Raw genomic sequence first — 13371 nt, forward strand, 5'->3', positions numbered from 1 at the left:
GGAGAGTTCGGAATCAGTGGAAGATGAACCTGGGGGTGGGGAAGGAAGGGATGCAAAATCTAAAATGAAAGAAGAATTAGAGATGTGTGTTCTTGGGAGGAGAGTAGATTGGAATGGGAGAGGCAGCGATTGCATAAAGGTTGGAGAAAAGTGCCAAGAGTGATGAAGTGTGGGGAGTCGAGTCGAAAGTAAAACGGGTAAGCGGAAGGTTGTGTTTGGAAAATGAGAAGAGAACAGAAAATGATAATGGGGATTAAGTTAAGTGTTAATGTGCGGGGATGAAATGACGGATTGAAGGGGTGTAGGTATGTAAAGGGTGCGGGTGAATGTTGCTATTTTGAGTTGTGAAGTGGGAAAGATGGTGTTTTTGTCATTTGTGACAAAAGTCTTGTGTTTTTGATACTTGGTATTAATAAAATAAAAATCTGTTATCAGTTTAATCGCTGATACGTCCTCGATGTGAGGACCGATGCATTAAACACATTTTTGGTGCCAGGGTCAGGCCTCGGAGCTTGCTCCAGCCCCTCCACGCATCGGCCCGGTATTGCACTGCCTCCGGGCCCGGTGCCTGCTCCCCTTCTGGGGGAGCACCGCCTTCCTCCTCTCTGGGTTCAAAAGCAGCGGCAGCAGCAGCACGGGCAGGGCTGTGGCCCCTGGGTGGCCCCAGGGGGCAGACCCTATGCAAAAGGCTGCCACCGCCAGGCAGCCAGCACACTGGCAGGGGAGGGAGCGAGCGTGCGCGCGCCCTCCCGCTCAGCAGGCAGCGCAGCCCCGCCACCACCACCACCTGCCAGGGGGAGGCCGGGGCCCCGCCTGGGGCCACAGGGCCTGGGCCTGGGCAGGCAGGGGGGTGCAGGCCAGGAGCCCACTGGGGCCCGCTGCGGGCCCGGAAGCGGTGCCCGGATGGTAGGTCGGGAAGGCCAGGACCTTCCTGGCTACTGGCAGGCAGGCCTTGCAGCCTCCGTCTGCATCAGCCTGCAAGGCCACTTAAGACCAGACACTGCCTTCGTCGAGTGTCGCTGTCATCGCCACCGCCCAAAGCCAGAGGGAGTGGTGGGGCGCGTGCAAGCGCAAGTCAAATGAAAGCAGTAGACGGAGACCGGGGCAAACAGAAGGAAGGAAGCCCGAGCTGAGTCGAGTCGTGTCTGCAGCGCAATGCTGCCAGCTAGGCAAGCAACCCAAATGCTGGCTTGCATCCAGAGATGCTTCTTGAGCAAATCCCGGGCGGGCGGGACGTCCTTCTCCCCTTGTACTCCGCCTCGGCTGGAGTGCTGCGTCCAGTTTTGGGCTGGCTCCACAATTCAAAAAGGACGGGCGTGATGTGGAGAAGCTGGAGAGAGTCCGTCCAGAGAAGAGCCACGCGCCCACCGCGCACGATCACAGGTCAGGGAAGCAGACCCTATGATGACAGGCTGAGAGCCCTGCCTGGGGCTCTTGAGCCTGCATAAAGCCCAGGCTCGCTCACTCGCTCGGGGGTGATCTGATGGCCACCTCTAAGTTGACCGCCAACCAGTAGCTGGGGGAACGCGTTTGTTCACCAGAGCGAGCGAGCGCCCCAGGGAAGGGAAGGGAAGGGAGGACGACCCGGTCGAACCATCATCGACTAACTACTACAAGGCTATTTCAGGCTGGACAGGAGGAAGAATTGCTTTCCTGTCCGAGCCCCCAAGGCAAGGTCTATCGGGAACAGCCTGCCACCGGAGGTGGTTCGGTTCGAGCGCCTACCTCCCTTGAACCCCTTCAAGAGCAAACGGGATGCTTCTCTTGCTGGGATCCACTGACCCCAGCGGCCTTCCTTCCAGCTGGCCCTTTGGGCAGGGGGCTGGACGGACTCGATGATCTTCCGAGGTCCCTTCCAGCTCGAACGTCTATGAAATCGTCAAGTCGAGTAGAGGAAGGAGCAGCACGCATCTGCCAGCCAGTCCCGCCCACCCGCACAGTGGCTTTCCCGCCCGCAGGAGAAAGAGCCAGCCAGTTGCTCAGTCGCCAGGCTCCGAGACCGACCACCGCCGCCCCACCGCCAGGGCCGCCCCCTGCCCTGCTTGCCAGGCCCCCTGGGCCACCGGCCCAGGGCGCCCACTCCCCCTCCACCGTTGGGCAAGTTATCGCTTCTCGGCCTCTTGAAGGCTCAGATCGGGTTGGCGGACGGGCCTAGGTCCAGCCGCTGCCTGGTCGGGCCTCGAGAGGCCAGGAGTCGGGAGCCGAGATGGCGGAGCAGGCGAAGAGAGCAGTGAAGGAAAGGGCGAGGCGGATGGAGATCAGTGAGCAGAGGACACTGGAGAGGACGGAGGTTGGTGAAGAGAGGAGATTGGAGGAGATGGAGGTTGGTGAGCAGAGGACATCAGAGGAGGTGGAGGTCGGGGAGCAGAGGAGAGCGGAAAGGAGGCAACGAGGTCCGGGAGAGAGCGGTCATACCATCGGAGGAGGTGAGCAGAACAACGAAGGAGGTGAGCAGTCGGCAGCGGCGGAGGTTTAGAGTGTTGTAGGACGTCGGGGGAAGGTTCAGCTGGGAGTGGGGGGGGAAGACCCCTGAAGAAGGCGGATCGGCGGGAGCGGCAGCAACGGAGGGCGGTCGGAGGAAAGAGACCAGCAGGAGAAGGAGGCGGCAGGGACAGCGAAAGCGGCGGGTGCAGAGAGAGAAGAGGACAAGCGAAGGAGGGATGTTCGCTGGAAAGTGAAAGTGACTCTGGAGCAGGAAGGATTTCAAGGAGCAAAGACTTTGAGCCAGTGGGACTCTGTCTAAAATCTTATTGGGAGTTTTGAAGGTGCAACTGGTGGACTTAGTCTGTGTACTAGCATTTGATAATTATCGCGAGTGGCACGTGTCTTTTTGGAGTGCAAAAGCGTATAATGCTTTTTGGGAGGCCCACGGAGTGGCTGTGGAACGGGGAGAGCTGGGGGGGGGGCTAAGGTTTGAGGTGGGCCAGAGGACGAGAGAGTGTGTGGTGTACATAAAGATGTATACAGATATGGTGGAAGAGGGGGATGTGGTGAACTGGTTAGAGGGTAGGGTGCAGCGGGTGAAAACAGTGGAGAAATGTTTTGACTGGTGGAGGGTTTGGACAGGGGGGTGGAGGGCATGAGTTATTTTGCATGAAGAAGTGGGGAATCTGGGGGGTATGAAGCGCCTGTTACCAGTTGTAAGGATGGGGATGCACAAGGGCTATATTATGTATGATGACCAGCCAAAGCTGTGTAGTAGGTTGGGGGGGGGGGGGCACCTGGCAGCATTTTGTGCGTTAACGATTTGTTTTCAGTGTAGGGGGATGGGACATAGGGCACAATTCTGCATGGAGAAAATGGGTGTAAGCAAGAGGGGCACTTTCAGTGAGATTGCCCCTTCTCATATGCAAATAGAGTGCAGGTACGAGAAGACCGGGGGGGGGGGGGGGGGGGAAAACAGGGGGAGAGGTGGAACAAGGGGATGGGGAACACCTGGAAGGGAGGGCAGGGAGGGAGAGGTTGGTAGATATGGCAAAATGAGGGGATGGAGGAGGAAGAACTGATAATAGAGGAAACACCTGAGGGGGAGGGAGGACGAGGACAAGCCATTGAAGAAGCAGTACTGGGGTTACTGGAAGAAGAATTGGAAGGAGAAAAGAAGGAGCAGAAGGGAGAGAAGGAAGGTAGGGCAGAAGCCTTAAAACAGCTGAGAGGGATGGTGGAGTGTTTGGGGGAAGTGGAAACATCTGAAGGAGGGAGTTGGACAGAGGAAATGGAAGCCCTGGAACAAGGACAAGAAGGGAGTTTAAAGAGAAGGAAAAAACAAGGGGGGGGTGAAAGGGGGTAATAAGAGAGCGGGGATGGAGATGGATGGTGTGGACTCGGGAGAGAAGGGGAAAGAGGGAGGAGGGAAAGGGGGACGAAAGGTTACAGGAAGGGAGGGTGGGGGGGATATTTGAGCCCTGGAGCAGTGGAAGGTTTGGTAGCTACAATGAGGATATGGAGACCAGGGATGGTGACTCCTGGGGATGAGTCTGAAAGTGAATTAGAGAGTGGGAGTGGGGTGGAGGGGTGAGAAGACAAAAGGGGGTGGTTTTGTTTTTGAAAAAAATTGGAATGGCAATGAAGATTGTTTCTTTGAATGTGAGAAGCTTGTTAACGAGGAAAAGGTGGGAGAGGGTGGGGAGATGGTTAGAAGCACTGGACACAGACATGATTTGTGTTCAAGAATGTGGGATAGGGTGGGAAAGGGCTTATGGGTTTTTGAGGAAATGCTGGGGGAAGGGGCAGTCGTGGTGGGCTGGGGTGGGAGGGAATAGAGCAGCAGGGGTGGGTATCTTGTTGAATGGGACACAGGTGCAGGTAATCGGGGTGGAGACATTCATTGAGGGGCAGTTGCAGCACATGAAGGAGGAGGTGGGGGTCTTTAACATATATGCAATGGCAGTGAAAGCGGAACGAAGGGAATTCTTGAGGAAGTTGGGGATATGTGGGGGTGGGGGAGGAAAGAAGGTTGTCGTAGGGGATTTCAATTGTATTATAGAAGAAGGGGATAGGGAAGGGGGTGTTGGGGGGGGGGGCTTCTGGACTCTACAGGGAGATGGGTAAGAAATTGGATTCGGGAGGAGGGGCTGCAAGATGTGTGGGAGGGGGAGCGGGTGGGAACAAGGATGGATCCAGGAGGAAGAAGGGTATCGAGGATAGATTTTGTGTTTGTGTCCGGGGGGGTGAGGGTGGAGGGGAAGGAAATGGGAGAGGTGGGGTTTAGTGATCACAAGTGGCTGAGGGTGGATTTGCAGGTTGGGTTTTTGAGGGATGTGTTGGAATACGTGGGAGAGAGGGGGTGGAGGGTGGTGATGGGAAGCGTGGACCTTGAAAAGGCTTATGATAGTTTGGAGCACGGGTTTTTGTTTAGGGTGTTGAGGCGGATGGGGTTTCCTGGGAAATCTGTGGGGTGGGTGAGGGCACTGTATGGGGGGGCACGGAGTAGGATTCTGGTGAAGGGATTTTTGGGAGAGGAATTCCGGGTGGAGAGGGGGGTGCGCCAGGGGTGCCCCCTGTCTCCGGGGTTGTTTATATGTGGTATGGAGTCACTGGCACAAAGGGTGAGAAGGGATGGGAGGGTGAGGGGGATTCCAATACCGGGGGGAGGGGAGTTGAGGGTTAGTTTATATATGGATGATGTGAGCTTCATGGTTCGAGATGAGGGGGCTTTAAGGAGGGTGGTGGAGGGTATTAGGGAGTATGGGGAGGCGGCGGGACCACGGGTGAACAAAGGGAAGAGCTCTTTGTTGGCCGCGGGGGAATGGAAAGGGTTGGAGGAGGAAGGGTGGCAGGTGGAGAGGGAGGGTTTGAAGGTACTGGGAGTGTATATGGATGTGAGGTGGAAGAGGGGGAACGGGCATGGGAGGAGGTTCGAGGAAGGGTGAGGAAAGAGGCAGGGATATGGGGGACTAGAAAGAAAGGGGAAGTAGGGATTATGAAACTGTGTTTGTTGCCAAACATTTTGTTTGTGGCGATGGTGTACCCGCCCACCTGGCTGCAGGTGAGGCAGGTGCAAAGGGAAATGTGTCTTTTCTTTTGGGGGGGGGGGGGAGGAGACAGAGAGGGTGGCGAGGAGGAGGATATACAAGAGGGAGCATCTGGGAGGGTGGGGTGTACCAGAATTAGAAGTCTTTTTGTATGTGCACTTTTGGAAAGGGGTGGTGAGGGCTGCGGGGCTGGAAGGAAGGAAAGTGGGGGCAATGTGTAGATACTGGGCGGGAAGGTTTTTGAGAAGATTGGGGCTATACAGGAGGAGGTGGACGGGGCTGTGGGCTGAAAGACCAGCTAGGTGGTACGAGCAGGGGTGGGGGGGTTTTGAGGGCAAAGGGGCTGGAGGGGTTAGGGTGGGAGGGTTTGAGAGAAGCAAAGAGCGTACTGAGGGAAATTTGGGGGAGGGACAAAATGGCAGACATAGGGGAGGTGGCGGAAGGGGATAGTGGGAAAGAGGTGGAAGGGGGAGCAAGAGGATTTTGCGTGGAGGGTTTTAAGGAAGGTAATACCAGTGAGGGCAGAACAGAGGAAATGGGGGTTGCTGCAGTCGGGGGAGTGCCCGAGGGAATTGTGTGGGAGGGTGGAAACTGTGTTGCACTTGTTATGGGAGTGTTTTTATGCACAGAGGGTTTGGCAGTGGGTGGCAAGATTCTGTAAAGCGATAGGGTGGGGGGATTGTGTGGCTTATAAGGGGGTGGTGTATGGTTTGGTAAAGCCGAAGGTGAGGGAATGGGAAATGAGGATCTTATTATTGTGTACAGAGGGGGCGATATGGAAAACAAGGTGTCTACTAGTTCAGAAGGGGCTATATTTCACTTCACAGGAATGTGTGTGCTTAGTATACGCGGAATTGGAGTATTATAGGAAGAAAGGGGAAGGGGAATGGGAAGGTATAGGTTGGAGAAAATTGTTTGAGTAGGAGGGAATTGAAAGGGAAGGGAAGGTTCAAGAGAATAATGTTATGATGTATATTATGTGTTTGAGAAATGAGATGGATTTGGAATGGTTTTGAGTTGATTATGTAAAAGGGGGAGAAGCGTTTCTTTAGCTTTGGTTTTGTTTTGGGAAGGTTCTTATGTTATGATGTGTATGTGTTGTCTTGAGGTTTGAAGCGACAAGCTGGTGTTTTGTTTGGTTGAGTTGAAATTCTTATGGTTTTGATACTTTTGTAATAAAAGTACTTTCTGTGTCGCTCGGCCTGCGAGGCCACTTAAGACCAGACGCTGCCTTCGTCGAGCTTTGGCAGCGGCGACAACGACAACCAAAGCCAGAGCGGTGGGGCGTGTGCAAGTCAAGTGAAAGCAGTAGACAGAGACCGGGGCAAAGGGAAGGAAGCCTGAGTCGAGTCGAGTCTGCAGTGCGATGCTGCAGCTAGTCAAGCGACCCAAACGCTGGCTTGCATCCGTAGATGTTTCTCGAGCAAATCCCGGGCGGGACGTCCTTCTCCCCTTGTACTCGGCCTCAGCGAGGCCGCAGCTGGAGTACTGCGTCCAGTTTTGGGCTTGCTCTGCAATTCCAAAAGGACGTGATGCGGAGAAGCTGGAGAGAGTCCGTCCAGAGAAGAGCCGCGCCCGCGCACGATCAGAGGTCAGGGAAGCAGACCCTGCGATGACAGGCTGAGAGCCCTGTCTGGGGCTCTTGAGCCTGGATAAAGCCCAGGCTCGCTCGCTCACTCGGGGGCGATCTGATGGCCACTTCCAAGTTGACCACCAACCAGTAGCTGGGGGAACGCGTTTGTTCACCAGAGTGAGCGCCCCAAGGAAGGGATGACGACTAGGTCAAATAGTCATCAACTAACTACTACAAGGCCATTTCAGGCTGGACAGGAGGAAGAATTTCTTTCCTGTCTGAGCCCCCAAGGCAAGGTCTGTCTGGAACAGCCTGCCACCGGAGGTGGTTCAAGCGCCTGCCTCCCTTGAACACCTTCAAGAGCAAACAGGATGCTTCTCTTGCTGGGATCCTATGACCCCAGCGGACTTCCTTCCGGCCCTTTGGGCAGGGGGCTAGACAGACCCAATGACCTTCCGAGGTCCCTTCCAGCCCAAACGTCTATGAAATCGTCGAGTTGAGTCGAGTCAGGAGCAGCACGCACCTGCCAGCCCCCGCCCGCCCGCAGGAGAGCCAGCCAGTCGCTCAGTCACCAGGCCCCGGGACCGACCGACCGATCACTGCCGCCCCGGCTCCCAGCCCCGCTTGCCGGGTCCCCTGGGCCACCAGCCCGGGGTGCCTGCTCCCACTCCGGGGTTGGGCGGGTTATTGCTTCTCGGTCTCTTGAAGGCTCAGATCAGGTTGGCGTACGGGCCTAGGTCCAGCCACTGCCTGGTCAGGCCTCGAGAGGCTGGGCACGGGGGAGGATGGAGGCGGCGGCGGCAATGGAGGAGATGAAGGCGGTGGCATTGGTGGTTTTGGCGGAGACGACCATGGCGGAGTAGGGAGCTGAGAGGAGAGGAGGACAGGAGGATCGTGATCAGCTGGAGAGCAGAAGCAGCGACCAGAAGATCGGAGGAGCGGATGGCAAGTTTGGTGGTCGAGGTTAGCGTTCATCGGAGGAGGAAGAGTGGAGCGTAAAGCTAAGGAGGCGGTAGTCATAGGGGACCTAAACTACCCAGACATCTGCTGGGAGACACAGCCAGCAAAGTCCCACCATTCACGCAGGTTCCCATCCTGTGTACAGGACCTCCACCTGATGCAGAGGTACACAGTCCCACTAGGGGGAATGCCTTACTGGATCTGGTACTGGCAACAGGAGATATGTTAGGGGACCTACAGATCAGTGGCCATCTGGGGGACAGCAATCATCTACTAATAGAATTCACCATAAGACGTCAAGTGGCTAAGTTAACTAGTAGGGTGAAAGTGCTAGACTTTAGGAATGCTGATTTCAATGAACTCAGGCAATTAGTCAAGGACGCGCTGCAGAGTAGGAGTTTTGAAGTGATGGGAGCCCAAGAAGGGTGGCTGTGCCTTAAGGAAATGATCCTTCGGGCACAAACAGAGACGATCCCGATGCGAGGAAAAAGAGGGAAAGGGGCCAGGAGGCTTCCTTGGCTGACCAGAGAAATCCAGGGCAGCCTACAGGCCAAAAGGGGGGCACAATAACAAGTGGAAACAGGGAGAGATCACCAAAGAGGAGTATACCTCCTCTGCTCGCGCTTGTAGGGAGGCAGTTAGACGGGCCAAAGCTACCATGGAGCTGAGGATGGCATCCCAAGTTAAGGATAACAAAAAATTGTTTTTTTTAGATATATGGGGGGAAAAAGGAAGGCCCAGGGAGGAACAGGACCCCTACTAAATGGGCAGAAGCAATTGGTGACGGACAGGGGGGGACAAGGCTGAACTCCTCAACGAGTTCTTTGCCTCAGTGTTCCTAAGCGAGGGGCAGGACAAGGCTCTCACTGGGATTGTAGAGGCAGCAGCAGTAAGGCGCCAGACTACGATGTGTAGACCCTGAGATGATGCAGAGGCACTTGGAGGAACTGGATGCGTTTAAGTTGGCAGGCCCGGATAAGCTGCATCCAAGGGTACTGAAGGCACTGGCTGACGTCATTGCACAGCCACTGGCGGGAATATTTGAATGCTCGTGGTGCACGGGCCAAGTCCTGGAGGACTGGAAAAGGGCCAATGTGGTCCCAATGTTCAAGGGGAGGAAAGAGGACCCAGGCAACTATAGGCTAGTCAGTCTCACCTCCATCCTTGGCAAAGTCTTTGAAAAAATTATCAAGGCTCACATATGCGAGAGCCCGGCAGGACAAATTATGCTGAGGGGAAACCAGCATGGGTTCGCAGCAGGCAGATCATGCCTGACTAATCTAGTCTCTTTTTATGACCAGGTTACGAAACGCCTGGACACAGGAGGAGGGGTGGATGTCGTATACTTAGACTTCAGGAAGGCCTTCGATACGGTATCCCACCCCATACTGGTGAACAAGTTAAGAGGCTGTGACTTGGATGACTACACAGTCCACTGGGTGGCGAATTGGCTAGAGGGCCGTACCCAGAGAGTCATGGTGGATGGGTCAGTTTCGACCTGGAGGGGTGGGGGCAGTGGGGTCCCACAGGGCTTGGTCCTTGGACCAATACTCTTCAATGTCTTCATCAGTGACTTGGACGAGGGAGTGAAGTGTACTCTGTCCAAGTCTGCGGATGACACAAAACTGTGGGGAGAAGTGGACACGCCGGAGGGCAGGGAACAGCTGCAAGCAGACCTGGATAGGTTTGACAAATGAGCAGAAAACAAGAGAATGCAATTCAACAAGGAGAAATGCAAAGTGCTGCACCTAGGGAGGAAAAAAGTAGGCACACTTACTGCCTAGGAAATGACCTGCTGGGTGGCACAGAAGTAGAAAGGGATCTTGGAGTCCTAGTGGACTCCAAGATTAACATGAGTCGGCAGTGACGAAGCCATCAGAAAAGCTAATGGCACTTTATCGTGCATCAGCAGATGCATGATGAACAGATCCAAAGAGGTGATACTTCCCCTCTATCGGGCACTGGTCAGACCGCAGTTGGAGTACTGCGTGCAATTCTGGGCACCGCACTTCAAGAGGGATGCGGATAACCTGGAGAGGGTCCAGAGAAGGGCCACTCCCATGGTTAAGGGCTTGCAGGCCAAGCCCTATGAGGAGAGACTAGAGAACCTGGACCTTTTCAGCCTCCGCAAGAGAAGGTTGAGAGGCGACCTTGTGGCTGCCTATAAGTTCATCATGGGGGCACAAAAGGGATTGGTGAGGTTTTATTCACCAAGGCGCCCCCGGGGGTTACAAGAAATAATGGCCACAAGCTAGCAGAGAACAGGGTTAGACTGGACATTAGGAAGAACTTCTTCACAGTCAGAGTGGCCAAGGTCTGGAACGGGCTCCCAAGGGAGGTGGTGCTCTCCCCTACCCTGGGGGTCTTCAAGAGGAGGTTAGATATGCATCTAGCTGGGGTCATCTAGACCCAGCACTCTTTCCTGCCTATGCAAGGGGTCGGACTCAATGATCTATTGAGGTCCCTCCCGACCCTATCATCTATGAATCAAAGCCTTTCAGACATGGTGCTAGCTAGCATAGCACTGCAGAGCCTTTAAGTGTGGTGTGGGTTCTCTCCCCCGTGGTGGAGCATCTTGCATTTCTCAGCATTGAATGCCATCAGGTTTTGATCTGCCCACTGGGTAAGTCTGTTGATCAGCCTGGACTGCCAGCCTATCCTCTAGGGTGGCTGCACTTCCCCATAGTTTGACGTCATCAGCAAACTTAGCCAGTCCACTTATAAACCCGAGTCCAGATCATTTATAAAACACATTGGAGAGTGTAGGTCCGATAATGAAGCCCTGGGGGACACCACTAGTTACAGTGTGTCAAGTTGAATTGGTTCCATCAACTATCACTCTGGGTCCGTCCACGGAGCCAGTTCCCCAGCCACTGGACCGTGAAATTGTCTGGGCTGCAATTCCCCAATTTTTCTATGAGGACATCATGGGACATCAAGTCAAGTCAAAGGCTTTCTTGAAGTCCAAGAACATGATATCCACCTCTTCTCCCTTGTCCAGGTGATGCGTCACCTGGTCATAAAAGGAAACCAGGTTTGTCAGATAAGCTCTACCTGCCACAAAGCCATGTTGGCTCTCTCAGAATATTACCTTGTGTTAGGATGTTGGTAATGGTTTCCTTAATGATTTTTTCCAGGATCTTTCCAGGGAGTGAAGTCAAGCAAACTGGCCTGTAGTTCCCTGGATCTTCCCTTCTCCCTTTCTTAAAGATAGGTACCACACAGGCCCTCTTCCAATCCTCAGGCACCTCACCCAAGCACAAGTTCTCAAATATCCTCGCCACATGCCAGGATATGATGTGTTAAAGGAACTAGCTGACTCTTGGGTGCATTCCATCCAGGCCAGCTGATTTGTGGATGTCCAGCCTCTTAAGATGTTCCCTCACAAGATCAGTGGTAATGGTGGATGCAGAGTTGCCCTTCCTCTGGTGATCCTGCCTCCTGTCAGGCAGGGTGATCCTACTGGGCTGATGGAAGGCCAACATGAAGTAGTCACTAAGGAGATTGGCTTTTTCCTGAGCATCAGTTATAAGCTGCCCCACTTGGTTTAGTAAAAGGTCCGATGCTACCATTGTTCTTTTTACAACTTCCCACATATTTGAAGAAAGACTTTTTGTTGTCCTTAACTGAAGTGGCCAGTCTGAACTCGGTTTCAGCCTTGGCTTTCCTAGCTTGCTCCCTACAGGTGCAGGCTACTGCCAAGTACTCCTCCTTAGTGATGTTTCCCCATCTTCCATCCCTTAAGCTTATTTTTATTTGGTCCAGGGGTTGTTTGGGTTTGTTTGTTTTTGTGTTTTTGGGTTTTTTTAAGATGCAGGAGATCCTCGAGTTCCGTACTGAGCCAAGGGGGTCATCCAGCCCTTTTGCTATTTTTTCTGTGGGTTGGAATGGACTTCCCTAGAGTGTCAAGGATCGCATCCTTGAGGAGCAACCTTTCATTCATCAACATTCCTCCCTGCCAGATTATAGTTTCTAAAGGCCTGAACAACTACTCTCCTAAGCTTGTGGAAGTCAGCCTTTCTAAAGTCAAGGACCAACTTGCCAGCTTTGCAGTAAAAGTGATCAACTCAAGGTCACTGTCTCCTCGATTCCCTTTGATTTTCAGGTCACTCACTAGATCATCCCCTTTGGTCAGTACCAGGTGAAAGTTTTGATGTACATGGATGATGTTACTTTTGTGGTTTGGGATGAGGGGTCTTTGGAACAGTTTTTGAAATATACTGGGGATTATGGGGAGGTGGCAGGGATGTGCATTAAGGAAGAGAACAGCATACATTTGATGATAGGAAATTGGGGGAGTTTACAGGATTATTGGTTGCAAATGGAGCAGAAGGGATTGAAAGTGTTGGGGGTATATATGGATGTGGCAGGGAAAAGGCAGGTAGCATGGGAGGTTTTAAACAGGGTGGGTGAGGCAAGTGTTAGGGTTATGGGGATTATCGTTTAGGCTGAAAGTTTGTCTGGTGAAACAAGTTTTGTTGCCTATGATATTATTTGGGGCAGTAGTGTATCTGCCAACACGGCTACAGGCCAAACAGGTGCAGAGGGAGATGTGTTTATTTTCTGGGGGTGGCAAAAGGGAGGGGTGGCCAGGAGGGAGTTACATAAAAAGGGGAAGCATTAGGAGGGTGGGGTCTACCAGAGATCAAGGCATTTGTGTACGTACATTTTTGGAAATGGGTAGTAAAGCTAGTGAGGACACAGGAGGGGGGAAGGGAGATTTTGTAGGTATTGTGCAGGAAAGTTTTTGAAGCAACTGGGGTTATATGGGGAGAGGTGGACAGGGCTTTGGGCAGGGAAGCCAGCAGGGTGGCATATGCAAGTGTGAAATTTTCTGTGGGGTCACAGCTTGGAGGGACTAGGGGTAAGAGGGTTGAGGGATGCAAAGAAGGTGCTAAGGTTCATTAGGGAGCAGGATATGATTCCCAATCTAAGCAAACTGTCATGGAAACAGGTTGGTGGGGAAAGGGTGGAATGTGAGGATTTCAGATGGCACAGAGGATTCTTCCCACTAGGAAAAATGCAGCGGAGATGGGGTTTATTACGAACAGCAAAGTGTCCGAGGGAAATCTGTGCGAAGGAGGAGACAATTTATCACGTTCTATGGGAGTGGTATTTTGCAGTGTGGGGGATAGGGCACGCAGGTTCTGTACACAGTTATCAGTTATTTCAAACTTTTGGCTAAAATAGAAAAAAGGTTGACAGGTGTTAAGAGAAAAGCCAAAGATAGCACAGCTACCCGTAATACAAGTTAAAGTAGACTCAAGTCAAGAAAGTATGATAGTTATTTATCTCTTGGCTTCACAAGTCTTTGTACTGGTAGCGAGGAACAGCCCCAGTGTGTTATGTGTCACAAAACTTTCT

At 53.2% G+C, this 13371-nt stretch overlaps 1 non-coding gene across 1 annotated transcript; it reads left to right on the plus strand.

Moving 5' to 3' along the window:
- Positions 1-390: 390 nt before the first annotated feature.
- Positions 391-575, plus strand: LOC132247907 (U2 spliceosomal RNA). Its single transcript, XR_009459303.1, has one exon. It is a non-coding gene; the product is annotated as a U2 spliceosomal RNA (small nuclear RNA).
- Positions 576-13371: the final 12796 nt, after the last annotated feature.

This window comes from Alligator mississippiensis, chromosome 1, assembly GCF_030867095.1.
Source record: "Alligator mississippiensis isolate rAllMis1 chromosome 1, rAllMis1, whole genome shotgun sequence".
In the NCBI taxonomy this organism is placed as follows: Eukaryota; Metazoa; Chordata; order Crocodylia; family Alligatoridae; genus Alligator; species Alligator mississippiensis.